This window comes from Vidua chalybeata, chromosome 2, assembly GCF_026979565.1.
Source record: "Vidua chalybeata isolate OUT-0048 chromosome 2, bVidCha1 merged haplotype, whole genome shotgun sequence".
NCBI lineage: Eukaryota > Metazoa > Chordata > Aves > Passeriformes > Viduidae > Vidua > Vidua chalybeata.
Genome location: NC_071531.1, coordinates 78,610,445 through 78,627,069, shown reverse-complemented (window position 1 = coordinate 78,627,069; position 16,625 = coordinate 78,610,445). Strand labels below are relative to the sequence as shown.

Genomic DNA, 16,625 nt, shown 5'->3' with positions numbered 1-16,625 from the left:
TAATGTGAGATGACCCATTCCTATCTGGACTCCTTTCTTTAATGAATAACTGAAGAGAGTAGAAGAAAACTCATCAGACTACAGGACAAGTAATTCTCATCTAATAACGGAAACTTTATTAAGTCATGGAGCCCTATGCTGTCCCTCCCGGTGAATAAAAACAGTCAGGAAGCAGTGGTGTTTGCACGCAGAATGTGGATTAGTTTGAGAGCATCTCCATTTCTCTGGCTTAGCACACAAAGTTTTTATTCCAATTGCACAGGAAAGTAGTAGTTGCTAATGCAAAAAGTGGTGCAATCTAGTATCAGTAAGAGTTCTACATCAGATCCACTCAGATTAGGCAATCATAGACCGCAAATTAAACCTCTCTTTTAGGAAGCTGCCTCCAATACAAGGAGGTTCAAGTCCCAGCTCTGAGAAAGATGCTGTTCCCCTGTCGCTGCAGTTGTACCTGACATGAGGAAGCAAGCCTGAAGGCCCTGCAACAAAAACACTTTCAATGCAAAACCTCTTGCTTCATAACGAGATTTTGCAATCCTCTGAAAGTTTCTCATATAATCTCTATTCCCTCTCTCTGTCTCCTCATTTCCAACACCTTTACAGGGCTGTGATCTTCAAGCACTGAAAAGACATACCCTTAAATGCTGAAAAACTAAAGACCTGCATGTCTGGAACTCACGTGGGGTTGATGCATATAGTAAAGAGTGCAAAACACCAGGGCTTTGAGGAGGTGGTGCAACAGTCTCCTCTGTAATAAGTACATACACACAAAATTAGACCTGCAAGAGCATTTTCTAGGTCAACTTCTTCTCCCTCCTCTGCTCTCACCTCCTCCCTTGAGTTTTCTTAATTGTTCTGGGAAGGAATACATGTTTCAAAATGTATCACCAAAATTTATCTTATGAAAACATATTGTCCTGGTTATTTTATATCCCAAACTACCTTCTATGGAATATTAGTCCTCAGTTAATTTTGCCAGTGCAAAATGGCCTATGCTTTCTTATGCTGTCAAGTGTTTAGTTCCTACACAGCTAATTTATTATCATATTTCTTAAGCTAAGGACCAGGAATCTGAGCACAAAGACTGACACAGACAAGGGAAAGAAAAAAGCAAGAGAAGTATATTTTATAGGTACAGTGCAAACACTGCTACAAGAACTCTGAAAAAGACCTTCCCTCACAGCTCTGCAGATTGTTGTGTCCTGAATTTTATGTGGATCTACAGCACTTTGCTTAATTTATTGTAGACTGCAAAACCTGGGATATAATGTGCCGTTTGAAAGCCACATGGCCCTCTGAACTGGGCTGAATGGCCTTCCTAGTGATCAGCCTAACCACAATTCCTGAACACACAAGATTTGCATGATGCAGTTACCAATTTGCCTCCTTGCAACAGGTGTATGTTCACCTGCTTTTCAGCTTCCTTCCTTGGGTACCATCATCCTATGACTACTTTTAAATAGTCTTTACAAAATAAAAACTCAACCAGAGTTCTGGAAATTGCTTCTTCCCTTCAGCATTTTTATATAATAAATGAGATTATAGTAGCACTATCTTGGATGGGTGGAGATTAGAGCCTGTCAGCACTTACTTTTCAAATCCACTTTTGCAGGGACTTACAATTCATCTACAACAATGTGATATGAGGAAAAGGGTGGATGTGAAACCTCAGACCTGGATGAAGAACCTAAAAAAATGGATGAATAATAGTATTTCAAGGTATACCTGAAATAAATAGTGTGGAAAGAGGGACACACAGAAATAAAAGGAGATACTTGGATTTTCACTAATGTCATTCCATTTTCACTTCTATCCTCCCCGTCTTTGCCTAACCATGGCTTTATGTTGGTCGTTAAACAATTGTACTTACACTGTTAATTTCATTTCAGTGCTGCTTACACACAATAACTATTAATTCTCAATATTCCTCTGAGGCAGGTATTATCAACTTGATTTTCTAGAAAGAAATGCAAGGCACAATTTTCCTCAGGCCACAACAGGAATTCTATGCAAGAGCCAGGAATAGAAATAAGGAGTTCCCATTCCCTGTCCTAAATCAAGGTCACAGAACTGTCTCTGGCACAAGCGATTTTCTCAATGTTTTATGGAGGTGACTATCCTGTTGTGGAACTATATTTTACACAGACTGGGATCTCCCTGGGATGTGCACAAAGTTCAAGTCATCTCACTGCCAGCTGACAATACCTCTGATAATTAGGGTAAGGGTCAGGACTAACACAGCTTAACAATATACTGTTCACAGGGCATTGTTATAAGCATTACAAGGTGGTAGGCAAGAGTAGGTTACTCATTTTTTAATCTATGAACCCTTTTAATTCTCTGAATTTAAACTTCTCTCTTACTTGAAGCACCTGTGGCTGGTAAAGGTTAAGTGGTTAAGTAGCTAAGATGGGAAGTATTTGAGGGTAGAGCACCTCTCTGTACTGGACACAGGGTCTCTGAGTTCAGCACAAGTTTCTCACTGTTTTGGGCTTGGACATCTAACCCAGCATACCTGGGTCTATTTCAGGTGGACTGTCACATGTGTGGTGGTTGCAGGTCCAGATGAACCCAGCCTGACAGAGCTGTTACGGTTAGATTAAATCTGAACTATTGGTTAAATTTTTCAAGATCAGAGTGGTCGAACCATTATTGAGACCTTATGCTACATCAACTATGCTAAACACACCAGTTTCTCAGCATGACCCTTGGCTCTCAGGTTGGGAGAGGCCCACATGCATGGTTGCTTTAGTGCATGTTGCTACTAAAGTAGCATCTTTAATAAACGAACACAAGATGTGTTTCATGCTCTCAAATATCACCAAAAGGCAAAGGGCAAGGGTGGGAGGTGTTTGAAGATAGAGGAAAGCAGTTTGGCTGTAGGCTGCAAGTAATCTTCCCTGATGCAGTCTCATCCATACACCCTCTTGGAAGAAGTTCCTGGAGTGAACAATCCTTCAAGCCACATCTACAAAGTGTCTTGAAAGAGCTTGAAATCATTATAAAAATTCAGTCCAGGGAAATATCTAACAATTTTTCAATATGGAAAGTCAGGAATTGAGTACTTGAGTATAATCATTAGTCCTCCTTTACTTAGAAACATATGTTTATTCTAAATATTTGCAGGTAGTCCAAGGCCTGAAGTTACAAGCCTGTTTCCATAGGGGATGAGCTAACATCCTGCAAATAAGTGATGTGTCTACATTCCTTCTCAGGCAACTATGTGTTGGCACAGGTTCTTTACCACATCAGATACATCTACAGAGCATCCAGGTGATTCACTGTGTGGACTTTGGTGTTGACAGCACCTTATGACTTTCTGAACATTCACATTTAGCATATTTCATCTTAATTACACTGAACAGCTGTCAGCATCTCCTAAAAGAAATCTCCCCAAAACGATCTGTCAGGATTCTCAGAATCAAGGTTTCTGAGATATCAGTTTGAGGAAAAAATGAAAAACTGTCCTGTTTACCGAGAGTCAGTCTCCCATAAAAACTGCTTTTCTGGCTTGGTGGGGATCGTTTGAGTAGCTAAAATCTGCAATTCCTCATCAAAGTTGGGTGAAGATTTTTACTTCCCAATGATACTTTCAGAACACTCAAGAGCCAAGTGAATCAAAAGAATAGCTCAAACTGCCTTAATACTTCATCAGATCATTCTGTGCCGTCTCTCCTGGGATTACAGATCATTAACTTCTACAGGGACTCAGAGGAATTCCCATCAGTAATCTTTCCTCTCATTGAGGTTTCCATTACATTCAGCACAAATCCCAGGTAGGCTTTCTTGAAAAATCCTGTCCTTCATGTTTATTAATACTATAGCAAATGCTTAAAGCTGAAGGAAGCACAAGAAGAAAAGTGAAAGCAATAAATATATATATATATTAATAATGAGAATATTTCTGACAGCTACACTGGAAATATTAAAGCTACTTTTCAAAGATCAGGAAAACTCTTCAGTGACAGTTTCACTTCTATTGCTATTATCACTTAAATATATTTATATAACACTTCTTTATCACCATTCTCTTCTATGACATCTCTTCCAGCTAAGATGAATGTCTATATATATCCCTCTCTTAGTCAATAATTAGTTTGCAAAATCAAGCAGCTCATGTAGCTGAGCACCAAGTCATTTATATTTGAAAGTACCTCATTTTATATAATTATTATGCATAATTTGAAGCAAAAATGTATTAAAAAAATTTAAGTGTCTGAGAAAACTCTGAACTTCTTCCATATGTTCAGTAACCTTTAGCTATGTTCCTCCTGCCCTACTTTTTCCATAGGTAAATTTTATTGCAGTACTTAAGAACCACAACAATCAGCTCCTCTTTATTGCTAGCTGCAAAAAGAAACCCTTTTTCCACTATGGCTATATAGTCAAAGGTACAGCCCAGAGGGCATTCACTGTGTCCTTTAGCTCCAGGTGAATTATAAGCAATTTGGAGTGATGAGTATCAGACTCCATTGCTGCACTACCAGAGAACATTCTTGTGATGACAGAAGCATGACAACAAGATGGGGCTGGAACTAGGTGATACTTTAAGGTCCCTTCTAACAGAAACCATCCTATGATTCTATGACAACAAGCACTGTGAGCCATCTAGCCCAGTGTCCAGCTGCTGGCGGCAGCTAAAAAGATATTCTGGCAAAATGTGGGACAAAAAGCCACTGATTCAAAATGATGTAGGGATTGGGGATCTCACCTTCAATAGAACTTTCTTTCCATGTATAAAACTTTTAAAAACCAAAACAAGACACCTTAATTTTAAAAAGCCACTTTTAGCATTGTTTTCTTAAGTTAAACTGTCTCAGGGTATCTCCCACCTGCCCCACCTGAACCTTCCTGCTGCTGCCTCCTACCTCTCCTTTGGTTTCTGCCATCCTGTGTTTCCTGTAATATCAATTTCTGCAGCACCCACACTGAGTTCAAGATAAGAAACTCAGGATCATTTACAAAGTCATAGTCTTCTCTTCTCTGATACCAGAGTTCCTCTCAGTGCTCCTCAGGGGTGGGGAGCAAGAAGTTCTGAAGAGTAGGCTCCACTATACATTTTTTTAATACTGGGAGAAGTTCCTGACAGGGTCCCACAGCATCACAAACTGCTACTTGCTACTCAGAAGATCTCAGACTGGTTGCCTTTGAGTAAACTGTGTAGTTGTTCTTTTCCCACAGTCATTGATGATGGGTGGGAACTGCTGGAGAGCTATCACTTCTTCAGCCAGAAGTGATAAAGTGCAAGGGGTTAGTGAATGCCTGACAGAAATAAAAAGATACAGCCAGGTAAATTTGCTTGGGCTTACACCCCATGTCCAGCTTGCATAACTGTAATGCCAGAGAATAAAACTCTCCCTCGCCTTAAGCAGTTGTGCACTAATGAACAAATCCTCTGTGACTCAAGTGATCATACTCAGAGCCTCTTGCCAATGGCAATGCTGCATCTCTTCCATAGCTCCTTCTATTGCTGAGCACTTTTATTTAAACACCACAGTAGACTAACAAGAATTATATGTGGAAGTAGGTTTTGCAGTGCTGCTGTCAATGTTATGCATAGCAAGTGGCAGCAATGTTCCAGCTCACTTACGCTGCTGATTGTCCATGAATAGGCAGCAAACTCTTTCAGAGGGTTCTGGAACCCTATACAATACACCAGTCTCTACAGATGGATCACAGAATGACCATGGATATATTGTATTTTTACATTTCTCCAGTTCTGGCCCCCAAAAAAATCAGAAATTAAATACATCAGTGGAGTCTGAGGCTAGATACACACCAGCAAGCAGCATGAATGGATTCACAGAATGAAGAGCCGATAAGAAGGGCTCAATCACAGCATCACACCTGTGTTTTGGGTTTTCCTTTGAAATAGTGTTAATCTGCTTTTATAAGCTGAATACATGTAAGATTTTGCAGAATACTTGGTGTGTTTCTGCTTAGTTTCATCCAAAAGGCATCCTGTTTCCATAATCCAAGCCTACTCTGTAATGCAAAAAAAAAATCAGGATACATGGGTAGGGCTGGGAGATTGTCAAAAAATCATTTGGAATTTGAATGAATGTTCTGCCTAGTTGTATCCATTGCACTTGGGTCCATGTGGGTACATCAAGAAGCTAAAGCACTTGAGGCCTTAAGCAGGTCTGCTATGTATCATACCTAGTAGGAGAAGTACTTTCCTGTCATCTCAAACTGCTGTTCATTACAGTAGCCAGGTCTAAATTATGACAATACAGAGAATATTCTCAATTAAGAACTAAGTGGCACACCAGAGTTCCTTAAAGAGACTAATAATACCAGTACTGAAAACTACTAGCTTTCTAACAGTTTGATAATGATAAAAATAATAAATAGGAATGTCAAGATGTTCAGTAATAGAACTTAATGTTAGTCTTAATAATACAATCTTTTGCATTCCAATAATTTTTCAAAACATAGAAGTTTTTGGCAGTTGAAGAAACATTTACTTGCATCCTCACCTTGGATAGTGTAATATGTCACTATTTGGCTGTTTCAGCTAAAACTGAGAAATAGTAGGAAAAAACCTTACCTAAACCAGCTATTTTGCTAGAGGACTGGTTGTGATAAATGTGCTAGGAGGAAAGAAAGGAGACAGGGAAGAGAGGTATGTATATCTTATCCCTTTAAAAAGAAATTAAATTATGCTAGGACAGATATAAAAATAAACCTAAATCAAAAGGAAAGTAGGATTAATCAAAATAGCTGGTCAAGGTCAACAAACAGACAAGTCAGTGGAATCTCCTCAATATCTATTTTCAGTATATAGAAGTAAAAGAGGTAAGGCAGAATAACACTTCCATATGAGAGTCAGAACTATGACTGAAATATAATTTAAGAAACATATCAGTCAACCTGAAAATTCCTTCCCAGCACTCTTAATAAGAGCAAAAATGAACAGGATATTAAGAGCCAGGAGATAACTCTTCTGCGATACTGAACAAACAATTCAGCAAGTGAGTAAGCACATACTGACATTTTAGCATGCATTTAAGTTTCAGTATCTTCAGTGAGAATCTGATACCTGCCTGTGCGCTCCTCTCGATGGAGATCCATGAACATGGGTCTGTCTTACACACAAGCCTTCCCTCAGTCTGTGGACATTAATCTGTCCAGTAGCTGTGGAGCTTCTAATGGACTCAGGGGGGAGGCAGTCATGTGCCAACCCTGTAAGATTACGAAAAAGACAGCTCTGCACAGCATCTCCTGGCACTTGAGGGCCGTGTTTTACAACCTGCTTATCCTGCTTCAGCTCTGTACGGCTGTGATGGGAACATGGATACTTCCCTACTAGAAACTGAACAAGTGCAAACATAGCAATTCAGGTAGACACTGACCTGTCTTTCAAATTAAACTCCTCTGAATTCTTTGCAGTTCCAAAGTCAAGGATCACAAAATTGGACATCACTGAAAGGAAAGGTCCAAGACAAGGTCAGCTATCAAAATCCAGGAAATCAAGCTGACAAGCAAAGCTTCCCATGGGCACAATGAGAGCTCCTCCACTGACCTTCTTTGCAACATATGGTGTGGTAAGATGTGCACCCTGTTCCTGCCCCACCACACTAATTCCCTGGCACCACCTGCTAGGAATGAGAAGACAGTAAAACTATGGCATGGGGAACAGATAAAATGGGTGTGATGGTTCTGAAGTGGTGCATTTCTCTCACTCACTTCAATGACCATAGGAAAAAGAAGTCTGTATGTAACACAAAATTAAAAACTGCAAATCAAAAATGTAAGCAATACTGTAACTTGCCCTGTCCTTTTGAAAGGAGTCAGTTAATAACATTTTAGCACTTGGAAATATTTGCCTGTACTTTAAATTCCTCTCTTGTCTATTCCACTATCTAGATTTTATATTCTGAGGACCTATTTTCTCCTCTGTCACCCAGACTATAAAGAGTCATTTCAGGATATTACACTCTTTCCTGAGTTCAAGAACCATGTGATTCTAGAAGTCACAATATTATGAGCATGCTTAGATCCATGACTTCATGACATATGACTAAAACATCTCCTAAAAAGAAACAGTCTTACTTCTTATTCACACTTCTTTGGCTGTTAACAATGGATATGCACCCATAAATCTAGAAATATAAGTGTCCAAAGCAAAAGGTCATGAATTTATATACGGGCTGCAGAACAAACAAAAATGAGAAAAAGGTATTTGTAGTGAGGTGATTTCTGGACATTTACCATTGTAATTCATGCATGCTTGATGGTGGTATCACAGGGTACTAATAGGACACGTGCTGAACCAGCAAATAAATTCATTTGTGCTCCTTCTCATCTCTCTGAAAATTATCACTATCCCACACATCTACATTTCAATTCAGAAGTAGTTCATACACCACCACAGGAAGATAAAACATTGACTGTGACTAATGTAATGAGCCTGAAGCACTAAAGAAAGATGAGGGGGAAAAAAGTTTGGAATTTATGATTTTTATTCTCTTGCTTCCTCCGAACAGGATCTGAAAATCTTGAAAGAACTTAAGTGCATCAAAGAATATCCTTTGAAAATCATGCTTACAGGCAGGAATACAAATTGGATACTAGTCCCTAGGCCACTGGCCTATCTTTGTAGAAGGGTGGCTTGTATTTAATTTCCCCTGACTAACAATTCACCTTTATGAATTAGAATTTAACATTTGAAAACAAGAGGACTTAAGGTTTGAAAGTTAAAGTAAAAAAAAAATTCTTATTAAAAAAATGCAAATTTAAAAAGCTTCTGATCTGACAAACTCTTAATGCTATTTATATCGCGGGTGGCATCATGACACAGCAATTAAATTATAACCCTTTCACTAATAGAACATATTTTTGCGTATTTAAAACAGAAGGGAAGAAACAAGAAAGTTTAGTTCCAGAAAGCCTCAAGTAACCAGACATATAGGCGGGCCATAGTTAGAGGGAAAGCAGAAAGTATATTGATAATTTGTGTTTGACTATAACCAAGTTTGAGTTAGGGTATTACATGAAGCAATACATGAGCTGTCATTAACTTCTAGCTGATATATGTCTAGGCAGCACTGAGTCATCTATAACCTATTCCATGAAGTCTTTTCATTTTATTCAGGCTACTCTGCCTATAGGAACTCACAAAGCATACTGTATTCCCTAGTTTGTGGACTGTAGAACTAAAATTTTAACTTTGCAGCTTGGCTGTTTTTGAGGATTAGCAAAGTTCAAGTATGACTTTAATGATTTTAAGTAATTACTGACACTATTTTTTTAAAATATAACTGCTAGCTTCCTACTCTATTTAGACATAGAGGAACAGTTTTTATATCATCCAGTATTTAAGGAGAGAAAGGAAAAGGAATGGGACAAAATATGTAACCCCCCTGTAAAATCATTATGATTGACCCAGTGATCCAAGAACCAAACTTTTTCCCCAAAGACAATAAGTTTTAAAAACATGCCATCAGTTCAGAATTATTTCAGTAAAATAATAAACATTGGTTATACTCAAATGTCAAGCCAGGATGTATGTGGGGGAAAATATAGTCCAATCCAACACCATTGTTTAAAAAATTGGGATAGGGTTGTATTACACAGCCAGGAAAAAACTTATCTGGCTAACTGCGCCACCTTATGATTTAAATTTAAATGGAAAATTAAATGATTGTCCAGTCCCTAGAAGAAAACAAAGATATTCCTCTAGACCTAAAAATGGGATCAGTAGCTTAGTTTATTCTTTCTTACAGAGAAGTGCAGGGTTATATTATTCACTATTGCTCTTCTGGTTAAAAACCATGTCAGCAATATAAGTGGAAAAAAATACATTTAGTCTTGCTGGATTGTGCTTTGTAATAACAGTATACACATCCAAATCAATAAAGCCAGGCAAATAGCAGAGTAGTGGTTTAGCAATCTTAGCACTGTTAGCTAAGTATATAATCAACTCTAAAACAAATGCTTCATAATCCATAATTCTCCCATGTAAATCTCTGCTCGTATAACCCTGGGAAATAAGAAAGCTTTACTTCTGATTGTTTTTTCTCTAGCGTTTAAAACATGCCGGCTGTAAGCCCTAATTTATAGCCAAGGGATCGCGATTTGCACTGAAATCTCTAGTCAGACACGAAATTAAACAGCACAGATATTCAAAGGAGTTACAGCATGCATTTAAATACATTAACCACATCCTACCTTGCATCCAAACATCAACGATAAAGTGTTGTTGGTGCATGCAACTTTGCAGTGGCAAATCATTGGTGTAAAGCAGTCAGAATTTTTAACAATAGGGCACATTCCTTTAGTGCTGCAGTAGTGGCAGCCTACTGAAGGCTGAAAACAAGTAGCTAACACAGCACATGGAGTGGCAACATATGCTGCTCAACAGCTAGCTTTCCTCTTGCTGGTCAGAAGCAGCCTGCTTGAATCTCTACCTGGGTCCCATTCAGCCATCCCCTTCTTTGTTGGTGAATCAACGATGCAACAACGATCACGATCTCAGGATTTCCCTTCCTCTGGGAAATTAGTTTTTACATCGGGAAAAAGAAAAAAAAGGAAAAAAGAGAGAAATGGAAATGAGGGGGACTAGCAGGTGTGGCAGTATTAGCATGTAAAAGGATGTAAACGCCTACTCATAACAATCACATAAGATTGTCATGCTAGCTGAAGTGGGCTGAAATTATTCCATCGGAAGAAAAATACTGCAGCTCCTGATTTGGTAAAAAGCCAGTGAGTTGCTGCAATACATAGTCATAGTGTGGAGAGAAGAGAAAAAAAAATGACTTATCTAAGAAGCCAGGATCCTCAGCCTTTATCAATATGCATTCCAGTAAGGATTCCCTTCCCAGCGCCTCCCCATGAAAAAGAATCAAATCAGTCGCAACTCCGGAGAAGAGATGACCTTTGCGTTCCCCAAATAGATGAATCTCAGCAGGAAACAAACTGTACTCAAAGCTGAAAATCACAGATGCTGGGAGTTTGTAATAAGAGAAATACAAGCAACATTTATCCAATCCTGGCTTGCCACATGGGAGCTTTCTCCAGGCACAAATTTACAAATAGACAGGTTGAAGGATTGCAGGAGACACTGAATAAAGATATGAAGTTACATGAGAAATGCACCAGCATGAAGATAAAAAGTCAAGGCTCTTTAAACTCTGCTTTGGAGGTAGTGTAACTACTGTCTCCAGCTAGTACTGCTATCCTGAAACCTGCAAACATCTTGCTGTAAACCAGAAAAGCAATAATTAAAGAAGTTTGGGAGCATAATGCTTGTTTGGATTCTGTTACAGCTGTCGCTGCTCCTTCAGTTAAAGCAACACCAGCTTAAAATGCATAATAAAGCACTTGGTTGAACAAATCACTAGCTGTGCTTTTTAAGAGGATTATTTATATCAAAAGTTGGATTAATATATCCTCCAGGTTTAGGTCTGGTCATGGCAGACACAAATACAAAATGAAAAGGCCATGATATGGAAAGTAAAGTGATGTCCCTAATGATTTCACAGCTGATAGCAAAGTAAACCAAGCAGTTGTTCACAGTGCCCTGACCCTGCTTTTCTGTGACTCACTAAGCTCTGCCCATCAAATCAGAAACTCTTTCTAAAGAAATGAGAGCAGCTTGTCACCCTGGCAATTGCAAGTGAGTTCTTAAGTCACAACTGAAACAGTTTCCTGTAACAAACCCGAAGTAGAAATTTATTATACAACAGAACAGAGAAAATGGCAAATGGAGGTCCCGGTGTGAAGCCAGATCAAGCAGTACAGAGGATGAATAGCAGAGGATTTTTTTTAAAAAGCTGCCTGAGATTACAGACCCTAACTTAGGAAACCTGTTCTACTAAGATTTTGTGTTTATATAAGTATAGATACGTGTGTGTATGCATATATCTATACTAAGTAGAATTTCTTCAGTATAATTTACCCTTGCTTTGCAAAGTTCAAAGCCATAAAAGAACCAATTTCTGAAACATCTTTGCTCCTACTCTTGCACTGTACAATAACTTCATTTTAATCCAATTTTAGTGTGCAATTAAATTCCAGCTTGGAATAATGTTTTACAATTATTGTTTCTCACTCTCTATTTTTGAACTTAACACTCACAAGAGCCCAAGTTCAGTAAAATTACAGCAGTTTCTAGATGGAAGTGGCAGATAGAGCTGCTCCACTGCTGTCAGAGTTACAACCCAGTTCTATTTCTGAAGATTTCTTTTTTGCAAATAAGAAGCTCTTACAAACCATTGTCCTCAATTCACTCAGCTCACACTTTTCTCCTGACCAGCATGGACATGAGCCCGTGTGCCATAGGAGTTCACTGCATGGATGTCCTCCAGTCAGCTGTTCAATAACCTGAGTTTGTGTGACCCATGAGCCCAAAGTGACATCGCAGCAGCACTTCTCTGGAACAGTGACTGAGCCTGTTTAGAAAAGTACTGTGGTGACAAACAGCAGCTGTAACATTGCTGAATCTTTGATCTGTTTATTCCTAGCTTGCCTGCCTTGTTATTAAGCTATATATTATACAGATTTTTCTTTCAAGCACTGTCTCTCGCATAACCAGCACTGGTGTAAATATAGAAAAGCGTAGTTTCCATGACAATATATTCCATAGTTACAGCCAGCAGCCACTATCATTATAACATGAATCACAGTGCTACCTTAAGGTGTGAGCACACTACATCACTGGCCTTCGAAGCGTTAATTTGGGATGGGGGTGGCATGGAAATATTTTTAGGAGACACTACTATAAAATGCCTGAAAACTGTGCTATTAAACTATTTTGGCCCTTCTAATAGCCACCCATCTTAGAGATTTCAGTGATCAGTAATTCCCAATCTGTACCAATCATTAGCATTTCGAAGAGAAGGATGTATCACATCTGTACTTTTCAATGTATTAAACACGATGTCCTGATTGAAAACTGAACTCAAGCACACAAATGTGATTTCTGATTAATATGCATATGGCCTAATTAAAATCACCTGCCTTTAGCTCCAAATTCCAGTTTCAAAGAAGGGAAAGACAGTCAGCTAGTTAGCCTCTTGGACCATTTGGATCTTACCACATTCAGGTGGCTCATGTTTTCAAAACAGAAGACATTAAAATTCCCATTTCTTCCCTAGCCCCTGACACTACTGCAGATTTAAAACCAGAACAGGTTTTACCTGTGATTTCATTTCAGTGTTAAGATGCACCAAACAGCAAGCACCCAAGTATTTTGCAAGGTACGAAATTCATCCCTTTACACTTGAGCTAATTGTTGCTTTCAAGTGAAAAACAGTTACCTGACACACAGTCATTTGGGAAAAATGTCAGAACAGGAAGATTTATTCCACTGACAGATTTGAATAACTCCTTTCGCAATTGGCCAAGACGTTTATTTCCATTAAGTGACAATCACATACAGAAAAATGCCATAAGAAAACATTTGCTCAGAGATCCTTCTCTGTATTTTCTTTTTTACAACAGCACTCATCACACACACAAGTATATTGCCACTTGCTGTAAAGACATTTAATTCATAGTTATACTGCAGGAGTAAGAATTCTTGAAAACCTATGTCCACATTTTTGTGCTAAGGAATATGCAGAAGAACACAAATTGTGGATGTTACTGTATGAAGAGTCCACAGATCAGTGTTTTGAGCCCTCCAGCCTTCTTTGGGCTTGAGTGCATTGATCCAGCCACTTGCTCACAGCCAGAGTCTGATAAGACCTCTCCTACTCTACCAGCCCCTCTGGAAGCTGCCAACTTTTCAGCTCCACGTTTTCCAAAGATGTCTGTCTGCCTGCCTTTCACAGTGCAACATTTTGTGGAAATAGATAAATTAACTTGCAACTGAGTTGCATTTCAGAAAGTATTATGATCATGTTTGCATGGTGTTTTTGCACTTAATATGTATATATATCAATATAAGTAAAAAAAAAAATGGAGAGTCACAAAGAATTTTTAAGTATTCACCTTTGACTATTTTAGGATGCTTAATTTTAGGATTTCTTAATCCTCTGCTGTTTCTGTTGAGGAGATTTCTTAAGTTTTGGTTACTATGGTACAGATTTATGCATTTCCCCTTCCCTGATTTCACAACTCAACTTTTTGTTCCATTGCTATACCATTAAAAATTCCATTAACCCTTACAACAGCCATTAGATATGAGAAGATCATGATGATCTATAAACCCTTAGCCAAGGTATATGATTATTAACTTGCTTCTAATCTTATGTTAGAATTCAAAACCATCTTCTTTGCTGCTCTCTGAAGTCCCTGAATACTAATCTAACCTCTTAAAAACTAAAGCTGGCTCTGACAGAGATTAAAGAGAAGTTGTCTTCTCACAGAATCAGATAAAAAAAACCAAAAAGCTTGTTGCACCACAGGCAGCACATACAAAGGGAACCAGGGAACATAAATATAAAACAAACTTGAAAGACCCCCCATCAAAATAGAAATTACTGCACACAACTGTCTCACATGTTCCTTAGGAACAAAACAGTCTCACACCTCATCTAAAACAATTTTTTTACAACTGTTCTGTCTTTGGAGAGTCTTCACTTAGGGCGTTTCAGGGACCTCAACTATGTCTACACTTTCTGTCAGCTGGTTTATTTTTGGGGTGTACAATAGGACATCAAGCCTTTATTTTGCTGATTTTTGTCTGTTGGTGAGTATCAGAAGCCTGGGCTTAGTTTGCCTGAAAATCCATCTCCCTTTGGAACAGTAATCATAGAATGGTTTTGGTTGGGAGCAACTTTTAAAGGACATGTAGTTCAACTCTCCTTCAACAAGTAGGGACATTTTCAACTAGATCGAGTTGCTCAAAGCCCTGTCCAACCTGGCTCTGGATGTTTCCAAGGATGGGACATCCACCACCTCTCTGGGCAACCTGTGCCTATGTTTCACCACTCTCATTGGGACAAAAAAAGAATTTCCTTATATCTAGTCTAAATATAGTCTGCTTTAGTTTCAAACCATTACCTCTTGTTCTACCACAACAGAACCTGAGAAAATTTCTGTTCCCATATTTCATGCAGTCCTCTCTAAGTACTGAAAAGCAGCAGTACAGAGCCTTCTCTTCTCCAGCCTGAATAATCCAAATTCTCAGCCTTTCCTCATAGGAGAGACATCCCAGCCCTCTGATCACTTTTGAGCTTGCTCCAACAGGTCCATGCCTTTCCTTCACTGGGAATCCCAGAGCTGGATGTAGCACTCCAGGGGGAGTCTCACCATAGCGGAGTAGCTGGGGAGAATCACCTTTCTCAACCTGCTGGTCACACTTCCCTTGATGCAGCCCAGGATATGGTTCCACCTTCTGGGCTGTGAGCACATATCATTGAAGTCTGCCCAGGAAAGACCCCACAGTCACCAGATACCAGCTGAAGAGCTGCTAATTTGTCATCTTCCTACACCTCATGCACTGTGTTTGAGCTGGTTCCAAGGGGTAATACGAGACTCAACATTCATGCGCACTTTTAGAAACAGAGATAGGGATTTTTTGTGTGTGTCCAAAGGCTCAAGGAGCAGATAAGGTCTGGGCTGGTCCTGCCACGAGGAGGAGATGAATAGGGCCATTGGGGTGGAGATGGAACAGAGAGCTCCAGGGATAGCTGTGCAGAGACAGGTTTGCCGCTTCTGTGAGATGTCATTGGGACTGCTGGGACCCAACTATTCCACTGCCATGAGCATCATCTGCTCCATCTCACACAGTGGCTTGTGACAACTGATTTCATTTTCACAAATACTGTATGGAGACAGGGATGAGTTGCCAGTTGGTTGCTGCCAACAGCAGACCCTACTGGTTCGCTCCACCTAGAGATGACAGGGCCACGGGGATAGAAAGTTCTCCTCAAGCACCTTGCTATCTGAGCATGGAAGCAGAGAGAAAGGCAGAGGATAGATTGGATGATCCAGAAAAAACCTATGCATCAAGAATTCAGATTCAGGCAACCTGGAAAACATATGACTCAATCTCCCCACCTAAAGATGGAATTAACACCTTCCAATTAAATGCCCATATCTCTAAGTATGCCATCCTATAACAGTGATTAAGTTAATGCGAATGCTCTTACAAAACCTACTCATGTTCATAAGTGTTTACACATTCTAAAGAGCCACACTCCCTGCATAGGTCTACATTTGTAACTAGTGAAAAACTGTCTGAATTATTTATGAAAATAATTTTGATCTGTTAAAACATTTACAAAGTCACCAAGTGCATATAATTTTTTAAGTAGCTTCTCCAGCCAGGTATAAATTTAAACAAAAATATGAGAGAGGGAAGAAAAAATACTCTAATAAAATATCAGCTTGAAAGAAAAAAGCAAGCATATTGCTGACAGTCCTCAACAGATACAAAACAGCTCCACTTATCTGAAGATTCCTATTTTTATCTTTTATTAGCATTTTTAAGGTTTTCTGTGACACATTAAAGAGAAATAAAGGCCTGATCCTGCTGGCACAGAGTGGAAACATGCACAACAGAGTATTTAGAAAATATATGCATTACTTTATGTCACTATGTAGACCTACTGATTATTTCAAGTCTTTATAGTGTAATACATATGCACCTAAAAGACCTTGAAATGATTAGTTTAGCAACCACGTGCTAGAACGCACCAAGGAGTAAGAGCTGCACTATTTACCCAAGCTGC

At 39.0% G+C, this 16,625-nt stretch overlaps 1 protein-coding gene across 1 annotated transcript in view; it reads right to left on the bottom strand.

Annotated features, from left to right (window-relative positions):
* The window catches only part of DLG2 (discs large MAGUK scaffold protein 2), a 984,977-nt gene that overhangs the window by 609,196 nt on the left and 359,156 nt on the right, over positions 1 to 16,625 (bottom strand). The window lies entirely within an intron of this gene.